Genomic DNA, 26,010 nt, shown 5'->3' with positions numbered 1-26,010 from the left:
GATTATCAAGATTACATTGTTCCATTCAGGCTGTAATGAATAGGAGCTTCGCTGAAATGTCTCACCAGTGTCAAGAGTCCTACATTTTCCTCGTATTACCAAAAAAGCAGTGTTAAGTTTGTTTTATTTTGTTGATCCAAGAAGAAAAACATAAATCCTGGCCGGGATTTACTAGACATTCATGGAACCCAACATAGCAAGGCAAATTGCTGTTCTGCGTTGCATGAAATGTAGGGGCCTATTTATGAGGCCTTTTGCATTGCTCTTGCACCATGCAAAATGGTGCAAGAGCAACGTAAACCATAAGGCATATCTTTAAAGCCATGGAAAGCCTACTTGCATGGCTCTGAGTGTCTCTAAAATACCCGGAGTAACACAACGCAGCTCAAATAGGTGCCTTGCATTACTCTACCATTGGAAGGAGTTCCATGGGCGTTGAGTAGGTATTCCCATGCAACTCCCATGGATTTTAAGGCATACCCAGATTTACAAGAACTTGTAAACCAGGGGATGTGTCAAAATCTTACGAATCTATCAAAGCTACAATTGATATCTGGGAACCGCTGTGATAGCGGTTCTTAAAAATGAAGAGTTGTCCGCAGGGTGGCAGACATCTGTAAATACGGTGGATGGAGTACCCTCGCCATGGTAAGAGTAAAGCTCTCCATAATGATGATGGTAATTACTCCATCCCACGATAACGAAATCAGCTCCTAGTGGCAGCTCCTAGGTACAGGATCTATGAATAGAGTTCAGGGAAGGCTGTGAACAGTGATAAGATTAGGAGTGCGATGTATACGAAGGCAGTCGGAGATTTACTAATAAACTGATACCTATAAACTGTCAGTAGATTATTGTCATTACAATATCAATACATAGCTTCCATTTATTTTAACGCACCTACCCATAAATCTCAATCGTCCAGCCTCTGGCTGAGAATGATTGGCGAAGGAAAACGTTTACATTTATTCTTACAACTTTCTGAAACTTTGAAATATGGTCTAGTAAGGTTTCCCAATTTTACTGCATGCAGAGACAGCCTCAGTATGCCATTTGTAACGGGTATTTCGTTATCATTTCTATACAATTGCAGGTAGGAACTTTGGAGAAAACGGTTGATTGCCTAAGAAACACGGTAAGTGTGTTAAATGTCAATACCATTTCATTATTTGTTTAATTATACAAATGCTAAGTGGTCATGTGGCCATCAGTATGAACTAATTTCAAAGAGTCATGATCATATCTAAATATAAATAATATATTATATAGGAGTCTGCAATCCCTGTTCGAAAACCTGTTTATATTTCCCTATCACAGACAAGCTTTTATTCTTCATGTTTGCAACCATGGTATCCCTTTAATATGAAAGAGCAAGTCACCAAGGAATTAAGGGGCAGATTTACAACTTCTGGCGCATCTCTGCTAATCAGGGATGCGCCAGAAGAGTTGCAACACATCTGCCCACCTGTGTGCCACCACTGATGCGCCACATTTACAATGCGGTGCACCGTGGCGCACGGATGGGCAGATGCGTGTCGCAACCCCCGGCTGAAAGGCAGCGCTTTGCTGGAGTCGCGAGGCAACTCTAGCAAGGCTTGGGGTGTCCCTATGCCTAACATGCAGCGTCAATCCTTACGCCTGCTTCAAGTAGGCACAGGGTTTTGACGCAGCATGGCCGTAAAAGTGACTGAGTGAAATCTTGTAGATGTCACTCAGCCACTTTTCCGAGGCGTTCCTGCGCCGGAACACCCACTACTCCCCCCCCAACCCCCCTGTGCCGGAAAGCCCACATGTGGTGCAGGGCCTTACAACGTGACGCATCTCCCTAGTTGCGTCACGTTGTAAATACCCCTCAGCATGGCACTGGCTTTGCGCCGCCGCTGCTTCACAAAAGTGACGCAACAGTGACGCAAATGTGGCGTAAGGGGCTTGTAAATCTGCTCCTACGTGCTTTGTGAGAGTGGTGATGGTATGATCATGTTTTATAAGGAATAAAATGCCCTATGCTACATGTTACAAGGATATTGTAAGTCGCCTCCAAGTTGAACTCATAAAGCAAATAGGCATTTGTTTTCAATCCTCACTAGTGTTTCTTAACTCCTCAGTGATTTTCAATATCCATAAGATATATTGCATATGGCGCGTTAACCCAGATAATAGGAGGGTTCAGGAAAGGAGTTTTCTCCCTCTCCTTTCCAATTCTAATATCATGTTGGCAACTTCGGGGTAAGTCGTTTTCCAAAACTGAAAAGGTGTTATAAGCATTGAAAAAAAAATGCTTTCCATATTGTAATGCAGTCATAGGGAGGGTGGTGTGCTATCCCTTGTATACCAAGACCCTTGTGACTACAGCCAATCTCAGAGGGTTACAAGTTGGCAGTTGCCTAATAAAAATTTATTAGGCAGGTTGTTCTGCAATTTAGTATTTTGTGAACCGACCGAACAGTACATAGGTCGCTTTGCAAAATACTATTGCATTCGCATAAAGTATGGTGGAACAACTACTGTTTGCAAATGAAATAATAATATTTCAAAACCCTAACTTTCATAAGGAAATGGATTCACAACCTTTTTTTAGTTCTACCTGGTGTAAGTACCTGTTGAAATCTGGATAAGGTAAATATTGAAGATCCTCTGATATTTGCATAGCTACGGGCCTCGTTTTGCACACTGTCTTCTATTTAGCCATTCACCATGTGAATAATGAAGTTTCTTTTTGAGTTATTTGCAAGGCCGCTGTCAACATTTGTGCTATTTAGCTAGCTACCAGGTAAATACTGACATTTCTGTGCTTGCCACAGTATTGGAACTTTCATAGATTCCCATGCTTTGTATCATTCCCCGTCGTCGGAATGGGAGCCTCGGTAAATAAAAAATATCATAGTTATAGGTACAAAAGAGAAAATTAGGCCTAGGCCTCTGTTATCCTCCAAGTCCTCGGGATCAGCCGGCTGATGTAACAAGGCCACCTCCTGATCTATCCGAACCCAGAAAGCTATTATAGCCTGGGCCCAGGATGGATCAAGTGAGGGCAGAAGAACAAAATAATAAACAGGAAGGAAAGGATGGGAACAGCAGGGAGGGAGAACTGTAATGACAAGAAAAGAGAAAATAGTGATTGTCTCAGTTCTTGATGTATACAAACAACAATGCTCATGGAATCACTGTACCCTATACCTGTAAATTAAGTAAGAGTAGGCCCTGTAGATTCTTCTCTTTCCCCTCTATATGGTCCGAGAATTGGGTTTGAATCATATATAACACCACCTGTAATACACAAACATATGAGGGCTTAGATTGGGGGGGTATGGCTTTCCTGACCAGTATGTAGGAGGATTACACAGTACCTACCATGCTACTCTGATGGAGTCAAATTAGGGTCTATATCCCAGTTGTACTGACCAACTTACAACTGTACCAAGTAAAAAATGCGATGATGAATAGAACGGGTTACGTCACCCAAAGTAAAATAAAGGCTACAGTACCTGATTAGTAGGCTCAAGTCTGTATAGTCAGGAACGTGGTGCGCCCTGCATAAGCCGGTGCAAGAAGGCTCTGCCAACAGGGACACCGTATGTGACTGAATAAAGAAACGAAGCGCACCCTGCACGAGCCGGTGCAAGAAGGCTCAGCCAACAGGGGTGCACATAGAGAGAATACAAACGAGGCGTTCCCCGCATGAGCCGGTGCAAGAAGGCTCTGCCAACAGGGACGCCAAGGAAAACAAAAGAAGGACGACACTGAGCGCACCCTGCACGAGCCGATGAAAGAAGGCTCCGCCAACAGGGGCGCGGATCAGATTCTATCAAAGGATGCACCTTGTTGACTTCACAAGGTGTGACGGAAAACCGTTCTCTGTACAATCAGCTAGGACACAGCCTCAATCGCACGAGCCTTTCGAAGAAGGACTCCGCCTCTGACACAAACCTCGAGGCTGAGAGGAAACAAACGGCAAGAATAAATCCGAGTTACAAAACAGGAACTCCAAGACACGAAACACACCTTTCTCGGTCCGGAACCAAAATATCCGACGTCCCGCGTTGTCAACTTCCTCCTTTTATTCTCCGCCCACGACGCCAAGGATTCTGGGATTTGTAGTCTTTGCGCGCATAGTCATTATACCGGCGCTCTTTCAGGATGCATTTATGCGTTTGACAGCCTCATCTAATTTTGTAGCTTATCCACCTCTTTTTGTAAAAGAGACCAAACTTTCTGCAACAACCAATCAGAAGAGCCTCACCCCATAGAACCCTCCTGAGAGAGCCTCAGAGCCTCAGATTTTATACTGCACGTTGTGCTAAGGGAGTCTCCACTGGGCTTTGCTCAGTTTTTCTGTAAACAACTTTCAAACAACCCTTTTTTCTTGGATAATGACTGACAAGGAGAAAAAGGCTTTGTTCAAGGCTTGTGCTCCTTGCTCTAAAAAGCGTCTGTATGTAGATGACAAGCATACAGATTGCATTTATTGCTTGTACCTTGACCACAAAGCTACAGAATGTAAGATCTGCAGGACCTTTTCAACAAAGATATTGAGAGACAGAGAAGGGAGACTTTTAACCTGGCTTCAGAAGATGAAATCCAGAAAGGAGATCGTTTTCAGCGACAGTGAGGAGTCTTCTTCAGCAGCTTTTTCAAGAAGATCTGTGAAAAGGGGTAGGTCTTCCCCTTCTACCTCTGCTGAGCCTCCTTCAAAAGATCTCTGTCAGGTCTGGTGGTTCGGATCCCCTAAAATCTCCTCACCGAGACTGTACAGGAGAAAGTGGGAGTGAGTGCTGAGGTGATTTCTTCACAGAAAGGTTCCAAAGTGCCTTCTGTTCCCTCACCACCTTCAGAGAAGTCAAAAGGTTTAAAAAAACCTGCCTCTCTTCCTCAGGATCCAAAGTCTGTGAAGAAAACCCGCCCGTCGACGGTGACATCCATAGGTACGTCGACGATGACGGTGAAAACTCACAATTCTTCCAGTTCTGCCTCGTCAACGGGACCGTCGACGATGGCTTCGTCGACGGCTTCAAGGCCCTCAGTGTTGACTATTGGACTATCTTCTTCGTCGACGAGTTTAATATTCTCGATGTCCACGAGGATGACGCCTACGGTGGTGTCGACGATGATGGAGACCACGTCGGCGACGACAATGGCTATGACGACGACAGCTTTAATCCTGACGACGAGCTCGTCGAAAGTGCCGTCGACACTGGCTCATCCGTCGACGATAGATGATTCTCCATCGATGACATCCTCGTTGACGACGCTTCCGTCGACGATGGTTTCGTCGACGACGGTGCCGTCGACAATGATTCCGTCGACGATAATTCCATCGACGATGGTATTGTCGACGATGGTCCCGTCGGCGCCTCTTCCCTCGACGATCTCGTCGAAGGTTACCCCGTCGACGGTGGAGAAGGTTTGAATTATTATAAAGAAACACTAGATAACACCGGATTTGACGTCTCCGCAGAGGGTGACTCTCCTCCCTCCGGCTTTACTGTTGGATGAGGATAATTCAGAGGAGGAGGATGAGGAGGAGGATGCAGGTCCTTATGGAGTGGCTTACAGCCCGTAGCAACTCCAAGTGAAGTATCAGGACTCTGATTCTGATGGGTACTATGAGGAGGAACTGCGTCAATCTCCACCCAGACAGCAGATTCCAGAACAGGTCCCGCAAGGTATGGTTGCAATGCCTTCATCACTCATATCGGACCTACAAATAATGCTAACGGACTATAAGAAGAGATTTCCTTCACAAGCTCCGGAACCCATTCAAGTGCCTCCTCCATCTTTGCCGTCATCCTCAACGGCGGTGGTTCCGCCACAATCTCAAGAACCTGAGGAGATTCATCAGGCGTCAGAAAAGGTTCATACCATTCAAGATACTGATGACGAAGATGATTCTTCGGATGCAGGAAGACACGATCCAGGGGTCCCTCATCCTGACAGAGAATGGGACGATTACATAATTCCAGATCCTCCCTCTCCTTCACCAGATCCAGTGGATTCACCACCTCTCGATATAGGTGGGTTCCATAACCTTATGGAGTAAGCTTCTAGCCACTTTGGTCTCACAGTGTCTACGGTGCACACTGACTGTTTCCTTTATGATTTCAAGGAACCATATAAAAGATCTGTCCGTTCTATTCCTATCGTCGACCATGTTTGGACCGAGGGACTAAAAGCCATGCAGTCCCCTGTGTAGGAGAGTAGGGTCTGCAATCCTATGATCACCCCAGATTTTTGCTTTTTGCTTCATTGGTTTACAACTTTCCCTGGCTGTGGGCCTGCTAATCAGACCCACAGCCTAGCTGTTCTCTCTCACTAAATTGACATACGTGTACCTTAGGTGCATTTACCAATTGGTACTGGGCCACCTTATTAGTCCCTGTACCCAGGGCATAGGTGTACCCAGGGCTTACCAGGGGCTGCAGCATGTATTATGCCACCCCTGGCTGGCCATCTAAATCTGACACAACTGGCTGCTCGACAGCTGGGGCAAGGTGGTGTAATCACCCTTTGCTTTAGATATAGTATTCCTATATCTAACCCTAAAATGGACACATGTATTCCTATCAGTCACTCCTATGGCAGGCCTTATAAATCCTGAAGGCAGAGTGCGTGGAATTATGTGAGATGGTGCTCTGGCATGAGCTGAGCCTGTCTGCAGCTTGCGGAACCAAGTCCTAATAGCTGTTCCATGATAACGCGTACCATATACTCTTAAGTGCATTATAATCCTCGCGGTTATTTGCCAACTTTGGTATCGCTTTATCAAAACATGTCGAGTAAGGTGTCATACGAATTGGAATACTAACCCCTCGCGAATTCTGGTGACGGGGTTAGCATTCCACCCTTCTAGAGGGACACGACAGGTATGTAACTGTTAACCCCGGTTAAAGCTTAACACAGCCTCAGCTCCACAAAATGGATGCTGCCACCACAGACACAAGTCTGACCTCCTGCTGCTGGGAGTCCTTCCAGCGAGGAGAGCTCGGACAAAGGGTTTCCTGTCAGGGGCGGTGCTAGCACCATCCCAGACAGGGTTTTGTGTATCCCAGGTAGGCAGGGCTGAAAGGAAGGTGACTGCAAAGTGGCACCCCGGTGCTCACTGTGCATAGGCCGGCTCAAACCAGTTCCAGGGGCACCCCAGCCCCTGAGCTGGGGAGAGACCGGACAAAGGAGAGGGGTGTAACCACCCCCCTCCTGGTCCCACCCATAGGCAGGACCTAGTCACGGGCCAGCCCCTTTACTTAGGATAAAGGTAGGAGCGGGTCCCCTTCCCAAACTAGATCATTCTGAATCTTGATGACTTTCCACGAAAGAACTCTTGAACCTTTCTGAAGACTCTCCCTTGTGGCTAAGGAGTAGCCACCCTGCCCAGCAGGCACCACCTAAGCGCATTGCGGTTTGCTGTAAGTCTCTCCTTCGGATCAAGACTGCCCAGCTCGACGAGACCCGGATTCCCTGGCACCTCTGACCTCTACCTACATCATCAGCCCAGCTAAGATTTGTGGGTGTGACGAGACCTCAAGGGACCGGCCATCTTCAAGACTGCACGACGCTTGCCCAGCACGACCGCCGAGGGATCCTCGAGTGAGTGCTTCGGGGTTTGAGAAGCCCCAACCCTGAGCAGCTCCAGCAACGAAGTCCAGCCCCCCAGCATCCACAAGATCTGCGTGGGGCCCTTCTGCTCTTTGCTGCTCACCGCGTTGTCCGGTCACTTGCCCGTTGGCTAGTGGCCCTCCTGACGACGAACCACGACGACAACACCGCTGGTCTGGTTGCTCCAAACTAGCCCTTGCTCCCCTCCAACAGAGGAGCACCCCGGACCCTCCTGGTCCACCCCAGACGCCATCTTGAGTCCACCGCGTGGGCTTGCATTTGCCAAGAGTTGTTGGCCTAATCCTGGGTCCAGCATCGCCGACAGCAGATACCTTCGTGGGACAGCTCACACCTCCATCCTGGTCGCCGACAACGCCTCCTGGTCCGAGAGACTGCAGAGCCCAGCATCGCCCACTCACCTGGTCGAGGTGACTTCATCCGGTGCCATCCTGGTCCCCATCTGATCACTGGCTAGTGATTAAGAACTGAGTCCCCTCTGCTTTCAGGTCTTCACCATCATCGATCCAGGCTTGGATCCCATCGAACTTCATCACTGGTCCCCTGCCAGCAACTTCTTCTTTCAGGCTCCTGGTTCGTCAACGAGGATTCCCGACGACACTTGAACCCTATGCAGCCGCAGCCCCTGGGCTAGGTAAACCGAGTACCACGGTGCTCCAGCGTAGAACAACTCTCTAAGTGTCTAGATCCACTTTCCTTTTTGACCTACCTAGTAGGGTTCGCCCGAGAACACTAACTTTGCATTTACTAGCCTCCATAGACTTTGTCCCGCATCCCGCGTGAGAGTGCACACTCTGCACCCGATCTCCCTAGGCCTCCTGCTCGTATTCTGAAGGTTCAGTAGTGTAGTCCTAGCGATCCTAAAGCCTCTGAGAATAGTTACTTACCTGCTAGTAATTCGCATTCCACTTTTGTAGTATATGGTTTTTCGTGCCCCTCGGGCATTTGTGTAAATTGTGCGACTTTCAGTATTTCTATAAGAGCTTTGTATTGTGCTTAGCACCCTGTCCTCATAAAGAGTCCAGGGTTGTTGTGTTCTAAATAAATATCCTTTTATTTTCATTACAACTTGTGCGGTGTCCTTTCACTTGGTGTTCAAGGGGTATATGTGATGGTATAACAGCTGGCTTAACACGCCCTCTAGAGTTTAGCCTAAAGATTGCTCTTGTCCATGCTACTAGGATAGCTGGTCTATAAGGTTGACTTACAACCAATCATCAATAAGGGTCGTTTGGTATGATACACAGTGATCACTAGAATAGTGAGCACTATATATCAGGCCAACTTCTCACACCCTGTTACAGTAATTCCTGTCTTGCCGCGACTTGAGAAAAAGTATAGAGCACCGTATGGAAGTCCTGCATGTTTGGTTGGTCAACCAAAACCGGACTCAGTGATCTCACAAGCAGCTCAAAGAAAGTCTAAGAACCCAGCAGCTCCTCTGGCTTCTCCACCAGACAAAGAGGGGAGACGCTTGGATAATGTGGGGAAGAGGTTCTCATCGATGTCCAGTCTTCTAGTTTGTGCCTCCAACGCACTAGCAATCTTAGACCGTTACGATCGCCAAATGTGGTGTGATATGGCTCCGTTCTTGGACCATCTACCGGAGGCTGTTAAAGTTGAGGCACGGAAAGTCTTAGAGGAGGGAGAACAAACCTCTGCAGAAACGATTGACTACTCGATGGACATAGCTACGACTGCGTTCAAAGCCCTGGCAGGTTCAGCTGTCCTCAGGAGGTCAGGATGGCTTCGGGCTACTTGGTTCCGCCCAGAAGTACAGAACAAAATATTGGACATGCCCTTTGATGGTGATATGCTTTTCGGAAAGCACATTGACGATACCTTACAGGAGATAAAAAAGGACACTGAAACAGCTAAGTACTTGGGCACCCTCCAATATCGTAAAGTACCATTCCGAGGAGCAAAGGGTAGAGGCTATAACAATAACAGAGGAAGATACCAGCAACGTTACTCCTCTTACTCTCAATCCTCCAGGCCACAATATACACAGAGGCATGGTCAATCTGCCTCTTTCTCTCACCAGAAAGGGAAATCCCGACAAGGTCGCCAGGGCAGAGACAATTCAAAACGGCAATAGCGGCCTCCTGGCTCTGTCTACTGTTCCTACCCCCCCTCAATATCATCAGTGGGCGGCAGGATTTCTTATTGCCTGGAGAACTGGAAAAACATAACATCAGACCAGTGGGTCATGAATTTCATTCGGAGTGGCCACACCTTGGAGTTTCAACAACTTCCTCCAATCAGAGCTCCGGGCGCCAGCAGCGCAAAACATCCACAACTGCTACGTCTCGAAGCCCACCAACTCTTCATCAAGGGGGCAATAGAACCGGTCCCTCACTCCTAGAGGGGGAAAGGTTTTTATTCCAGGTTCTTCCTGGTTCGCAAGACGAAAGAGAAATGGCGTCCAATATTAGATCTAAGGGAGCTCAACACCTATCTCGTAAAGCTCTCCTTCAGAATGGTCACTCTTCAAGATATTCTACGTCTTCTGAATCCAGGAGACTACATGGCGACACTGGACTTAGAGGACGCATACTTCCACGTCCCGATCCATCCGGCTCACAGGCAATACCTTCGCTTCACAGTGGGCAAGAGCCACTTTGTAAATTGATACTTGTATAGCGCACTACTCACCCGCAAGGGTCTCAAGGCGCTTGTACGAAAACCGCTGTGGAACCCATCCTGGCTTTCCCTTTGAGGCGTCCACTCCTGGGCACCCCCAAGGCGGAGGCCAGGCATCCTTAGCGTTGTGGGGGCCGTTGTGGAGATTAAGCAAGCTATTGCCCAGAGTTGCAGAGTGGGACTCCATGATTGGAATAGGCACCGAGGCGAGAATTATCAGGTCTGTGGAATTTTTGAGCCCAAGACCCGCCTCCGAGGCGGGGAATTGAAACCTGGTCCCGGGCCAGACCTCTGCATCAGGGTCTGCCGCTCTAACCATTGAGCCACACTTCTCCACTATTCAAGGTGCTTCCTTTTGGCCCAAAGTCGGCACCACGAATATTTACCAAGGTTCTGGCACCGGTGGCTGCATTCCTCAGGAAACAATCTCTAGAAGTTTTTCCCTACCTAGACGATTGGCTTATAAAGGGCCATCCTTTCAAGCAGCATCCAAGGCGGTTTCAAGTTGCATCCAATTTTTCAACGGCTTGGGTCTTCAGCTCAACAGAGAGAAATCAGTCCTTCATCCAGCCAGGTCTGCAAGGTTTCTAGGCTCTATTTTGGACACCAATCACTGCAAGGCTATCCCAACAGAGGAACGTCAACACAAGCTCATGCAATCAGCTCGTCTATTGCAGAAAAAGAAGACCCTGCTAGGATCGATCTCATGCTGCATACCATTAATTCCGCACTGCAGACTTTGCATGCGTCCGCTGCAAGAGCAGCTGGACAAGCAATGGTACGTACCAGGCAGAAGGCTCGTTCGACCACTGGATAACAGTAACTCCAGCAATGAGGGAAGCATGCAGTTGGTGGCTGGTACAGGAAAACATCTCAGAAGGTTTGACCTTCACGCTGCCTCCATCTCCCATGGTTTTAACAACAGACGCCTCACTAGAAGGTTGAGGGCGGTGCTGCAGGATTTGCATGTGAGTGGTCATTGGAACCCAAGTCAGCGCAAGTTCCACATCAATCTTTTGGAACTGATGGCTATTCGCTTGGCCCTACAAGCCTTTATGCCAAGAATTCAAAATCATACAGTGCTGGTCGGCACAGACAACACGACGGCCATGCATTATATCAACAAGCAAGGCGGGACCAGATCCCAAGCTCTTTCAAAGGAAGCACAGAGAATTTGGGACTGGGCTATTCTTCACGACATTGCACTTTCAGCAGAGCACCTCGCGGGTTCGCTCAATATAAAACAGGACGCTCTCAGCCGCCAGAGGTCACTCACTCACGAATGGGAATTGGACCAAGCCATCCTCGACAAAGTCTTCACAGTCTGGGGGATCCCGACCATAGTCCTGCTTGCAACCCCGAAGAACGCCAAATGCCAACTTTATGCCAGCAGGGATCACCATCAGGGATCCTTGGGGAATGCGCTTTCGATTGCTTGGTACGGCGCATTTCTCTACGCCTTTCCTCCAATTCGCCAAATTCCGAGGGTAATCAGGAAAATCAAAGCGGAACCGTGCACAATGAACTTGATTGCACCAGCGTGGCCCCGACAGTTCTGATACACGGAACTCCTCCTACTGTCTCGGGATCAGCCAATTTACCTGCAACCGGTTCCGTCTCTGTTGACGATTGTGAGAAGTTGGCCTGATATATAGTGCTCACTATTCTAGTGATCACTGTGTATCATTCCAAACGACCCTTATTGATGAATGGTTGTAAGTCAACCTTATAGACCAGCTATCCTAGTAGCGTGGACAAAAGCAGTCCTTAGGCTAAAATCTAGAGGGCGTGTTAAGCCAGCTGTTTTACCATCACATATACCCCTTGAACACCAAGTGAAAGGACACCACACAAGTTGTTATGAAAATAAAGTATATTTATTTATAACAAGTCTACCTTGAACTCTTGAGTCAGGGAGCTAAGCACAATACAAAACTCTTACGAAAATACTACAAGTTGCACAATTTACACAAATGCCCGAGGGGCACGAAAAACCATATACTCTAAAAGTGGAATGCGAAATACTAGCAGGTGAGTAACTCGATCCAGAGGCTTCAGGATCGCTAGGACTACACTACTGAACTCTAAGGTTAGGAGCAGGAGGCCTAGGGAGATCGGGTGCAGAGTGTGCACTCTCACGCCGGATGCGGGACAAAGTCTATGGAGGCTAGTATTTCTAAAGTTACTGTTTCCGGACAAATCCGACTAGGTAGACTGAAAACGAAAAAGGATCTGGACACTTGGATAGTGAACCTGTGCTGGAGCACCGGAATGCTCGGGTTACCTAGCCCAGGGGCTGCGGCTGCATAGGGTTCAAATGACGTCGGGAATCCTCGTTGTAGTCTATGGAGCCTGAAAGAAGGAGTTGCTGGCAGGCGACCAGTGAAGATGTTCGGTGTGATCCAAGCCTGGATCGGTGATGGAGACGACCTGAAAGCAGAGGGGACTCAGTTCTTAATCACTAGCCAGTGATTGTGTGGGCACAAGGATGGAACCGGATGAAGTCACCTCGACCAGGTGAGTGGGCGACGCTGGACTCTGCAGTCACACGGACCAGGAGGTGTTGTCCGCGACCAGGCTGAAGGTGCGAGCTGTCCCACGAAGGTGTCTGCTGTCGGCGATGCTGAATCCAAGATTGGAGCAACAAGCCTTGGCAAAGGCAAGCCCACGCGGTGGAGTCAAGATGGCGTCTGGAGTGGACCAGGAGGGTCCAGGGTACTTCTTGTCGGGCAAGAAGCAAGGGCCAGTCTAGGGGACCTAGACCAGCGGTGGAAGTGTCGTGGTACGTCGTCAGGAGGGCCACTGGCCAACGGGCAAGTGACCGGACAACGTGCAAGCAGCGTAGAAGCAGAAGGGCCCCACGCAGATCTTGTGGATGCTGGGGGGCTGGACTTCGGTGCTGGAGCTGCTTAGGGTCAGGGCTTCTCAAACCCCAGTGCACTCACTCGAGGGTCCCTCGGAGGTCGTGCTGGTTAAGCGTCGTGCAGGTCTTGAAGATGGCCAGTCCCTCAGGTCTCGTCGCACCCACGAATCTCTGCTGGGCTGATGAGGCAGGTAGAGGTCAGAGATGGCGGGGAATCCGGGTCTCGTCGAGCTGGGCAGTCTTGATCCGGAGGATGGACATGCAGCAGACCGCAAGCGCTTAGATGGTGCCTGCTGGTGCAGGGTGGCTACTCCTTAGCCACAAGGGAGAGTCTTCAGAAAAAGTCAAGAGCTCCTTTCGTGGAAAGTAGTTCAAGATTCAGAATGATCTAATTTGGGAAGGGGGCCCGCTCCTACCTTTATCCTAAGAAAAGGGGCTGGCACGCGACTAGGTCCTGCCCATGGGTGGGACCAGGAGGGGGGTGGTTACACCCCTCTCCTTTGTCCGGTCTCTCCCCAGCTCAGGGGCTGGGGTGCCCCTGGAACTGGTTTGAGCCGGCCTATGCACAGTGAGCACAGGGGTGCCACTTGCAGTCACCTTCCTCTCAGCCCTGCCTACCTGGGATACACAAAACCCTGTCTGGGATGGTGCTAGCACCGCCCCTGACAGGAAACCCTTTGTCCGAGTCCCCCTCGCTGGAAGGACTCCCAGCAGCAGGAGGTCAGACTTGTGTCTGTGGTGGCAGCATCCATTTTGTGATGCTGAGGCTCGAGTTAACTTTAACCAGGGTTCACAGTTACATACATGTCGTGTCCCTCTAGAAGGATGGAATGCTAACCCCGTCGCCAGAATTGGCGAGGGGTTAGTATTCCAATTCGTATGACACCTTACTCGACATGTTTTGATAATGCGATACCAAAGTTAGCAAATAACCGCGAGGATTATAATGCACTTAAGAGTATATGGTACGCGTTATCATGGAACAGCTATTGCTCATGCCAGAGCACCATCTCACATAATTCCAAGCACTCTGCCTTCAGGATTGATAAGGCCTGCCATAGGAGTGACTGATAGGAATATATGTGTCCATTTTAGGGTTAGATATAGGACTACTATATCTAAAGCAAAGGGTGATTACACCACCTTGCCCCAGCTGTCAAGCAGCCAGTTGTGTCAGATTTGGGTGGCCAGCCAGGGGTGGCATAATACATTCTGCAGCCCCTGGTAGGCCCTGGGTACACCTATGCCCTGGATACCTAAGGTATGCTGTATAGGGACTGATAAGGTGGCCCAGTACCAATTGGTAAATGCACCTAAGGTACATGCTTGTCAATTTAGAGAGAGAAAATCGAGGCTATGGGTCTGATTAACAGGCCCACAGCCAGGGAAAGTCGTAAACCAGTGAAGCAAAAATCAAAAATCGGGGGTGACCATAGGAGTGCAGATCCCACTCTCCTACAACGATGTCTCGGGGTCAGGTACTTCATCCGGATCCCAAATCGCTCCAGTTGACTGCGTGGCTCCTGAGTACAGAAAATTTAAAGATCTAGATCTCTCCAAGGAATGTAAAGATATCCTGTCTCAGGCCAGAGCCCCAAGTACGAACAAAACGTATAGGGCTAAGTGGAAAAGATTTTGCTTCTGGTGTCATTCACAGAATCTTCATCCTTACACTTCGCACCCACATCAGATTTTGCCATATATTCTTTCCCTGGCTAAATCGGGTTTGGCTCATTCCTCAGTCAAAGTACATCTGGCAGCCATCTCAAGGTTCAGGCGGACATCTTCAGTTGCCCCAGTATTGGAACTTTCATAGATTCCCATGCTTTGTATCATTCCCCGTCGTCGGAATGGGAGCCTCGGTAAATAGTAAAAAACTAAAGTAGTAAGCACAAAGTGAAAAAATAGGCCTAGGCCTCATCTCATTTTGTAGCTTATCCACCTCTTTGTGTAAAAGAGACCAAATTCCTGCAGCAGCCAATCAGAGCAGCCTCACCCCATAGAACCTTCCTGAGAGAAGCTCAGAGCCTCAGATTTTCTACCGCACGTTGTGCAAGGGAGTCTCCATTGAGCTCTGCTCAGTTTTCTTCAGTTTTTTCTTCAACAACTTGGATTTTTTCTCAACATGTCGGAGAGGAAAGCCCTTTTTAGAGCCTGTGCCACCTGCTCTAAGAAGAGGTTGTTTGTCGAGGACAAACATGAGGATTGTATCTACTGTTTGTATCCGGACCACAAACCGTTAGACTGTCCGATTTGCAGATCCTTCTCAGCCAAGACCCAGAGGGACAGAGAAGGACGTCTCCTCACATGGCTTCAGAAGGTGAAGGACCGAAAGGACATTATCTCTTCGGACAGTGAGGGCTCCTCGTCTATGGTGTCATCCAGGAGGTCTCAAAAGAGGGGTAGGTCCCCCCTTTCTGCTTCAGACGAGTCCCGTCACAAGGCCTTACCAGGGACCTCTGATAGGTCTGACAGGCCGGCTGCCCAAAAATCTCCTCACCGAGGTGAAAAGGAGAGGCAGGGTAAGCCTGAGGAACTTCTGACATCAAAAAAGGTGAGAAAGGCTTCTACAGTCTCTTCGCCTTCCTCAGAGAAGGATCGTGGGGTCAAAAAACCTTCAACCCCGATTCAGGAGGTGGCTTCAGACAAGAAGCATAAACCGTCGACGACTAAACTCCCAGGTACGTCGTCTACGAGTGTTAAAAAGGACAACTCTACCAAGGTTGCCTCGTCGACGGGCTCGTCGACGATGGCTGCGTCGACGCCGTCTCCGTCGACTGCTTTCAAGGCTCCGGAATCCTGCTCGTCGTCGACGAGGGTGACCACCTCCACGTCGACGACAATGTCTGCAAAGCTGCCGTCGACGGCGGTGTCGTCGACGAGGACGACTTCGACGACGACGATATCGACGACGCCGGTTGCCATGCTGATGACGACGAGCTCGTCGACGGTCCCGTCGACGATTCCACCATCGTCGACGATGAGCTTCACCTCGTCGACGACACTATCCTCGTCGACGAAGACAGTTTCTATGTCTACGCTTCCACTGTCGACACTGATACAGAAGACCTCCCCGTCGACGACGGCCTCGTCGACGAGGGCCTCGTCGACGACGACCTCGTCGACGATGGAATTGGCGGGAAAACATGTTTTTTCGCTGAAAAGGAAGCATATCACGCCAGAGATGACGTCTCCTCGCCAGGTTCAGAAGCTACCACCAACACTACTATTGGAGGATGACTCTGAGGAAGAGACTTTCAGTGAATTTGGGCAGGCCTATAGCCCTTCTGACCTCCAGGTTAAGGTGCAGGAGTTTAGCTCTGAGGAGGAGCAGATGGAACGACAGCACTATGCTCCAGAACATTATTATGAGGAGGAATGTACTGCTTCCAGGCAGGTGCCTCCACAACAACCGATGCGTCAGTTACCCGAGGGTATGGTGGCAATACCATCCGCTTTAGTGACGGATTTACAACTTATGTTGCGGGATTACAAGCAACGTTTCCCGACGCCTCCGGAAGGCCAGCAAGTGCGCTCCACGACACCTCCGCCTCAGACATTGCGTCCTGTGGCAGACCATTCTTTACCCTCAAGAGAGCGTGCCGCTGCGCTGGAAGGGCGCCCTCAAGAGGTAGTGCAGGTGCAGGACACTGATGATGATGATGATGCTGCGTCTTCAGATGCAGACCAGCAAGCGTATCCTGATCAGGATCAACAGACGCCATGGAATACTACTGACCCTATGGATCCGGACAACACCGACCCGGATAATATTACTTCGCCTCCAGCGGATGTTGGAGGGTTTCACAACTTAATGGACAGGGCATCCAAAAGATTTGGTCTCCCAGTGACCACAGTGCAATCGGATTGCTTTTTATATGACTTTAAAGAACCATTCAGGAAGTCAGTGAGGTCCATTCCAATCATCGAGCATGTCTGGTCTGAGGGCTTGAAGGCTATGCATAATCCGGCTACAGTCCTCCCGGTACTTCCGAGACTAGAAAAGAAGTATAAGGCACCGGATGGCAGTCCAGCATGTTTACTTGGCCAACCGAAACCGGATTCGGTCATTTCGCAGGCTGCCCAGAGCAAGTCCAAAAATCCTTCTGCGCCGATGACTACGCCGCCGGATAAGGAGGGCAGGCGCCTAGACAATGTGGGCAAGAGGTTTTCAGCTATGGCCAGTCTCCTGGTTCGGGCGGCCAATGCGTTAGCGATTCTGGGACGCTATGATCGACAAATGTGGTGCGATCTGGCCCCATTTGTTGACGAACTGCAGGATTCGTCTAAGGAAGATGTCAAGAAAATTTTGCTCGAAGGGGAGCGGGCCTCTTCGGAAGTCATTGATGTGGCAATGGATATTGCAACCACCGCATTCCGTGCACTAGCTGGCTCGGCGGTTCTGCGACGCCAGGGGTGGTTAAAGGCCACATGGTTCAGGCAGGAGGTACAGAATAAGATCTTGGATCTGCCATATGACGGTGAGATGCTATTTGGCAAGCACGTTGATGAGGCCCTGCAGGGAATCAAAAAGGACACGGATACAGCTAAGTCCTTGGGTACATTACAGTATCGTAAGGTGCCCTTCAGAGGAGCTAGAGGAAGAGGCTTTTCGTCTTACCGTGGAGGTAATCAAAATCGCTACTCCTCTGGATCTCAGTCCAGCCAGTCGTATAAACCACAATACACTCAAAGGGGCTCTTTCTCTCGCCAGCAGCCTAGAGGACGCCAGGGGCAGCAAAGGAGAGACAACACCAGGAAACAATAGCGGCCAGGTGGCTCTTTCCACTGTTCCTGTTCCCTCATTCACATCTGTGGGGGGCAGGATTTCCCATTGCCTACACAACTGGATAATTATTACATCGGATCAGTGGGTCCTCCAGATTGTCAGAGAAGGACACACATTGGAGTTTCAAGACCTTCCTCCAACAAGAGCGCCGGATGCCTTCCTTCCGAAACATCTCAGGCTCCTTCATCTCGAAGCCCACCAACTTTTCATCAAGGGGGCAGTAGAGCCTGTACCTCTTTCGCAAAAGGGAAAGGGGTTCTATTCCAGGTTCTTCCTGGTTCGGAAGACAAAGAACAAGTGGCGTCCAATTTTAGATCTACGGCAGCTCAACACTTATCTCGTGAAGTTGTCCTTCAGGATGGTCACTCTTCAGGACATCCTTCGTCTGCTCAATCCGGGGGATTACATGGCGACCCTCGATTTGGAGGACGCCTACTTCCACGTTCCTATCCATCCAGCTCACAGGCAATATCTGCGCTTTACAGTGGGCAAGAGTCACTTTCAATTCAAGGTACTGCCATTTGGTCTCCGGTCCGCCCCACGGATCTTCACAAAGGTTCTGGCTCCGGTGGCAGCTTTTCTCAGAAAACAAGCTATTCAGGTGTTTCCATACCTGGACGATTGGCTGCTGAAAGCTCCATCTGTTCAAGAAGCGTCCAGTGCAGTCCGGACGTGCAAGGATCTGTTCGAGAGGCTAGGTCTTCGCCTCAACAAGGAGAAATCGGTTTTATACCCAGCCAGGTCAACAAGGTTCCTGGGTGCCATCCTGAACACGGACAGTTGCTTAGCCCTTCCATCGGAGGAGCGCCAGACCAAACTAATGTGTTCAGCTCGTCTTCTCCAATCTCGAAAGACACTGACAGTTCGCAAGTACAAGTCGCTTCTCGGATCGATTTCATCTTGCATTCCTTTAGTTCCGCACTGCAGGCTCAGGATGCGTCCACTACAAGAGCAACTGGACAGGCAGTGGCGGCAAGTCACAGGATCCTTCGACGACAAAGTTGTCGTTACCAAAGAAATGAGAAAAGCAGGCGGCTGGTGGCTGGAAAAAGACAATCTTTCCAAGGGTTTATCGTTCCTCATTCCTCCATCTCCCCTGATTGTAACAACGGATGCTTCCATGGAAGGATGGGGAGCGATCCTCCAGGAGCTGAAGGTCAGCGGTCACTGGAGTCCAGTGCAACGCAAGTTCCACATCAACCTCCTGGAACTTCTTGCGATCCGCTTGGCGCTTCAAGCTTTTCTTCCGAGGATTCAAAACAGGACAGTGCTGGTTCGTACGGACAACACTACAGCCATGCACTACATAAACAAACAGGGTGGCACAAGATCCTCCACCCTCTCCAAGGAAGCCCAAACGATATGGAACTGGTTGATACAGAACAACGTCGCCCTTTCGGCGGAACATCTAGCGGGGACGCTCAATGTCAGGGCGGACGCTTTGAGCCGTCAGAGGACAGTCTCTCACGAGTGGGAGCTGGATCAGACCGTTCTGGAGGATCTCTTTGCTCGATGGGGGACACCATCAATCGACCTGTTTGCGACTCCCCAGAACGCCAAATGCCTGTCCTTCGCAAGCAGGGTTCACCATCGGGAATCCTTGGGGAATGCGCTTTTGATTGCCTGGTCAGGCGCCTTTGTTTACGCTTTTCCTCCCATTCCACTGATTCCGAAGTTGGTCAGCAAACTCAAGGTGGAACCGTGCAGGATGATTTTGATCGCTCCAGCATGGCCCAGACAAGTTTGGTACTCGGAGCTACTTCTCCTCTCCCAGGACCAGCCAGTTCTCCTTCAGCCTATTCCAACTTTGCTAACAATGTCTCACGGTCAGGTTCTACATCCGGACTTGAAGTCCCTGCGATTGACAGCGTGGCTCCTGAGTTCAGAGAGTTCCAGGGATTAGATCTCCCAAGTGAATGTAGAGACATTCTGGCTCAGGCTCGGGCCCCTAGTACCAACAAGACCTATCGGGCCAAATGGAAGAGATTCTGTGTTTGGTGCCAGAAGGAAGGTTTACACCCGTATACTTCTTCTCCACACAAGCTCTTGCCTTACCTCCTTTCTCTGGCAAAATCGGGATTGGCTCCATCGTCGATAAAAGTCCATCTGGCAGCCATCTCTAGATTCAGACGTTCATCTTCAGGGCCTTCCCTATGGTCGGCTAGGATTGTCAAACAGTTCCTGAAAGGTTTGTTCAGGGTTTTTCCTCCAGTTCGGCCACCTCCTCCAACCTGGCACTTGAATCTGGTTCTGTCATCCCTCATGAAAGCCCCTTTTGAACCTGTGCATAAGTCTGACCTTAAGTTTCTTTCCTGGAAAGTGGCTCTTCTCTTGGCCCTGACATCGGCTCGTAGAGTAAGCGAGATACAGGCTTTCACGATTGAGGAACCTTTTCTCCAGTTTAAGAATAATGTGCTGATTCTACGGACAAATCCTAAATTTATCCCGAAAGTTCCTTCAGAATTCCACCTAAATGAACCCGTGGTCTTGAAACCATTTTTTCCAAAACCTTCTTCACCTGCGGAAAGAACTCTGCACTCTCTGGACATTCACAGATGCCTGAAATTCTATCTGGAGCGAACGAAGCAGTTCAGGAAATCTTCACAGCTCTTTGTCTCCTTCAGTGCTCCACGCAAGGGTTGTGCTGTTTCGAAGGCTTGTATTTCCCGTTGGATTTCCAGTGCTATACAATTTTGTCACCAGGCGGCTGGGAAACCTCTGCAGCGAGCAGTCCGTGCTCACTCTACCAGATCCATGGCTTCATCTGCGGCGTTATTCGCAGGAGTCCCTATCAAGGACATTTGCAGGGCGGCTACGTGGAGCAGTGTCCACACCTTCACCCGCCACTATTGTCTGGATTCTTCTGTGAGGGAGGATGCAGCAGTGGGCCAAGCAGTCCTGAGGAACCTTTTCCAATAAGTCGGTGAGCTTTCCTTTCTATCCCGCCTTCCTTGGCATATTTTGTATACTGCATTATTGTCATATTTCATGATCCTATGTGTTATACTGTTTTACAGAGATGTGTCACATTTTCAGGTTTAGGTATGACAAAATATGTTTTTCTTTACTGCTAGTTACTCTGATACAAAGCATGGGAATCTATGAAAGTTCCAATACTGGGGCAAGAAAACAAGTTACTTACCTGTAACTTTGGTTCCCCAGTATTGGTAACTTTCATAGATTCCCATGCGCCCACCCGCCTCCCCTGGGAAAGCTCACTCTTCTGATCTTGATGGATAGCTATATACAACGGCTACGAAAATCTGAGGCTCTGAGCTTCTCTCAGGAAGGTTCTATGGGGTGAGGCTGCTCTGATTGGCTGCTGCAGGAATTTGGTCTCTTTTACACAAAGAGGTGGATAAGCTACAAAATGAGATGAGGCCTAGGCCTATTTTTTCACTTTGTGCTTACTACTTTAGTTTTTTACTATTTACCGAGGCTCCCATTCCGACGACGGGGAATGATACAAAGCATGGGAATCTATGAAAGTTACCAATACTGGGGAACCAAAGTTACAGGTAAGTAACTTGTTTTCGTCCTTCGCTTTGGTCTGCAAGGATTATCAAACAATTTCTAAAAGGCCTGTTCAGGGTTTTTCCTCCGGTCCGTCTTCCTCCGCCGGTCTGGCAACTGAATTTAGAGTTGGCTCATCTAATGAAAGCACCATTTGAGCCCATACATAAAGCAGGTCTTCAATTTCTGTCATGGAAGCTTGCTCTTTTGTTGGCTCTAACATCAGCTAGGAGAATAAGTGACCTCCAAGCTTTTACAATTGTGGAACCTTTTCTGCAGTTCAAAAAAGATGTTCTGATACTGAGGACAAATCCTAAATTCATCCCAAAAGTTCCCTCTGAATTCCATCTGAATGAGCCGGTGATTCTAAAGTCTTTTTTCCCACGACCTTCCACACCAGCTGAGAGGTCTTTGCATTCTTTAGACGTTCAAAGGTGTCTAAAATTTTATCTGGACCGCACCAAACCTTTCAGAAAGTCTTCTCAACTGTTTGTATCTTATGGTGCTCCGCGGAAGGGGTTTCCATTGTCAAAGCACAGTATTTCCCGTTGGATTTCCAATGCTATCCAATTTTGCCATCAGCAGGCGGGCAAGCCACTTGAACAACGAGTTCAGATTCATTCCACGAGATCTGTGGCATCATCAGTAGCTCTGTTTTCAGGAGTCCCTATCAAGGACATTTGTCGGGCAGCTACGTGGAGCAGTACCCACACCTTCACGAAGCACTACTGCCTGGATTTGTCCATGAAGGATGATGCAGCTGTTGGACAGGCAGTCCTGAGAAATCTGTTTCAATAAGAGGTGAGCTTTCCCTGCAGTCCCTCCTTCCTGTGTTTTGCACATTTTGTATCTCTTGTTGTATCCCCTGCTATGGTAACATTTATGATTTGTTTACTGTGGGAGTTAATATATTGGCATGTAACAGTATTCATGTATCAAAATGTGCTTGTATGGCTTACTGCTTGCTACTCTGATACAAAGCATGGGAATCTATGAAAGTTCCAATACTGGGGCAAGAAAACAAGTTACTTACCTGTAACTTTGGTTCCCCAGTATTGGTAACTTTCATAGATTCCTATGTGCCCACCCTCCTCCCCTGGGAAAGCTCTGCCTTTTTTACTGAGATGATTGCTGTTACACAACGGCTACGAAAATCCGAGGCTCTGAGGCTCTCTCAGGAGGGTTCTATGGGGTGAGGCTCTTCTGATTGGTTGTTGCAGAAAGTTTGATCTCTTTTACAAAAAGAGGTGGATAAGCTACAAAATGAGATGAGGCCTAGGCCTAATTTTCTCTTTTGTACCTATAACTATGATATTTTTTATTTACCGAGGCTCCCATTCCGACGACGGGGAATGATACAAAGCATGGGAATCTATGAAAGTTACCAATACTGGGGAACCAAAGTTACAGGTAAGTAACTTGTTTTCTTCCTTCCAGGCTACTGGTAAAATAATATATACTTTCTGATATTTAACCAGCAGCCTAAAAAAAAGAATATTTTTATTTGCTATTTGCATGGCTGCTGCCCTAATTGTACATGTGTACTGTTTTGCCTGCAGCTGGGTAATGAGTGAGTTTTTTTGTTTGCTTGTCCAAAACCTTTGCAGTTTAACCGCTGGCCAGGAAAACTGTGAAGTTTTCTTTTTATTTGCATGGCTGCCGGCAATACAGTGCTGAATCTGTACTATGTAGCCAGCGGCCTGGAAAATAACAAAATGTTTTGGCTATTTGCACAGCTGCCAGCCGAACAGTGCAGAATCTCTACTATTTAGCCTGTATCCGGGTAAATAGCGAGTTTTTTCTGCTATTTGCATGGCCACCAGCCAAACGTCCAGAATCTCCACTATTTAGCCAGCTGCTGGGTGACGTTTATCTGCTATTTGCACAGCCGCCAACCAAAAAGTGCAAAATCTCTATTATTTAGCTTGTGGCCAGGTACATATCGAAGTTTGTCTGCTAAGTTCAAGGCCGCAAGCTAAATAGTAAACAATTTCTACAATTTAGCCAGCGGGCAAGTATATAGCCGAGAAAATTCACTATTTACCAGGCGGCTGGGTAAAGAGCTGCTACTATTTCGAAAATGAACCACTATTAAAATTTGAAATCTGGAAAACAAGTGCAGAAATAGATGAACGTAACATCTGTTGTTTGTGTTCCATATCTGAAAGAAACAGGTTAGTATTAGATTCCTTACCTTAGAATATCCCCAGGCCTCAGACAGGATCCGGAAATTTTTGCGTAGCAGTACCCTTGCGCGTCAGTACGCGATGTCTGCGGCTCCGCGTCCGTCGTCGGCGTCGTGGGCGCCGTGATGACGTCGTCGGAGTACTTAGACGCCGCCTCCGCATGCTGACGTCAGTTCTTCTTTTTTCCGCGCCAGCAGCGCAGATCCGGAAAAAGTGGTACCTTAGTCACTTTTTGACTAAACTTTTTTGTGATCTTTTTGATCTTTCCTCGAGTCTTCGACTCCGATCGGTGCCGGTAGGATGCCTGGTTTTAAGCCCTGTGAGGATTGCGACCGGCTGATGTCGGTCACGGACCCTCACCGTCGGTGTCTACATTGCCTCGGCGTCGATCACGACGACAAGACCTGTTCCGACTGCCGGGCCCTAACTTCGAAAGCTAGGCGGGAGCGGTCCCGTAAGCGGCTCGAACTCCGGCAGTCGGCCCCGCGCCGACAGAGGTCCCGGTCCGGACGGAGGTCGAGGGACCAGCCGCGGGGTCGGAGCCATCATAGCTCCGGGAGTCGACATCACTCCTCCGGGTCGAAGTCGTCGGGTAAGCACAAGAAGTCGAGAGACGTCATTGCTCTTCCGACTCCCCCCGACGCTTGCGCGACCCGGCCGGGGGTACCATGACACCGCCCACGCGGCTCCGTCGGAGTCGCAGGCCTCGCGGCCTGCCCCATATCCTTCGGTCCCTGGGCAGCACGCGACGCCGGAGGAGATCGAGCGCTTCCTCATGGCCATGAGGTCCCCCACTCCTCCGACGGGCCCCGCGGCGCCTTCGGGCCCAATCGGACCCGTCTGGGGGCCCTAGCTGGTCGGGGGCTTCGGCACCGATGCCGTCGGGTGCTTCGGCCCCGACGCCGCCGGCTCCTTCGGACCCGCGCCGCAGGGCCCTACTGGATCCGCTTCTGGATCCGGGTCGTCGCCGGTCGACCTGACAACCTCACCTGCCCCGGCCCCTCAGGTGTCACCTCCGGCACAGTCCTCGGGCGTTGGCAGCCCCGATGCCACCCTCGATCCGGTTCCGGCGTCGGAGCGGCGCCACTGGGTGCCGCTTTCGACACCGCTTTGGGCGTTTCACTGCTATGAGCCGGCACCATCATTTGACAACCCTGATTATCAGGAGATGGGTGATGAGGAGTATTGGGGGGGGTCTGAAGACCCTCTGGCACATGAGTGTCAGTCCCCGGAGGACTGGACAGGTGGACTTGGGGATACCAGTGGTCTGGAAACCTCGCCAGACACTGGCTTTGTCTCACCTCCTACCGTGGCTACGGAGGAGGGGGCAACCTACAGTGTGGTGTTGACGCGGGCGGCCAAGGCCTTGGGCCTTGAGCTCCCCGTCGCGGCCGTGAGGACTAACCTCCTCACTGAGATACTTAAACCGCAGTCAAGCTCGGCTGAGCCTCTGCTGCCGTTTAATGAGGCCTTGACTGACGTTCTTTTGGGCACTTGGTCCAGGCCCGCTACAGGTTCGCCTGTAGATTGGAACGTGGCCAGACGCCACCGCCCGGCCCCGGGCGACCCATGTTTCCTGTCCACCCACCCAACCCCCGAGAGTCTGGTCATCCAGGCCTCAAATTCCCAGACCGCGTTCCCGTCGGCTCCGCCGGACAGGGAATCCAAGAGGTATGAGCAGTACGGCAAGAAGGTATTCTCTTCCCTGGGTCTGGGTCTGGGACTGCGGTCTTCCAACGCCGCATGCCTCTTGGGCCGCTACACCCAGTCTCTGTGGGACACGGTCGCGGAATTGCTGCCAGAGTGTCCGTTGGAGGTACGGGCCAAACTAGGCCAAGCCCTTGTGGAAGGCCGGGATGCAGCAAAGTACTCTATCCGGTGTGGGCTGGATACCACCGACTCACTGGCCAGACTGGCCCTTGCTCCCCTCCAACAGAGGAGCACCCCGGACCCTCCTGGTCCACCCCAGACGCCATCTTGAGTCCACCGCGTGGGCTTGCATTTGCCAAGAGTTGTTGGCCCAATCCTGGGTCCAGCATCGCCGACAGCAGACACCTTCGTGGGACAGCTCGCACCTCCATCCTGGTCGCCGACAACGCCTCCTGGTCCGAGAGACTGCAGAGCCCAGCGTCGCCCACTCACCTGGTCGAGGTGACTTCATCCGGTGCCATCCTGGTGCCCATCTGATCACTGGCTAATGATTAAGAACTGAGTCCCCTCTGCTTTCAGGTCTTCACCATCATCGATCCAGGCTTGGATCCCATCGAACTTCATCACTGGTCGCCTGCCAGCAACTTCTTCTTTCAGGCTCCTGGTTCGTCAACGAGGATTCCCGACGACACTTGAACCCTATACAGCCGCAGCCCCTGGGCTAGGTAAACCGAGTACCACGGTGCTCCCGCGTAGAA

The sequence above is a fragment of the Lissotriton vulgaris genome, chromosome 9 (assembly GCF_964263255.1).
Source record: "Lissotriton vulgaris chromosome 9, aLisVul1.2, whole genome shotgun sequence".
NCBI lineage: Eukaryota > Metazoa > Chordata > Amphibia > Caudata > Salamandridae > Lissotriton > Lissotriton vulgaris.
This window is presented reverse-complemented; position numbering follows the sequence as displayed.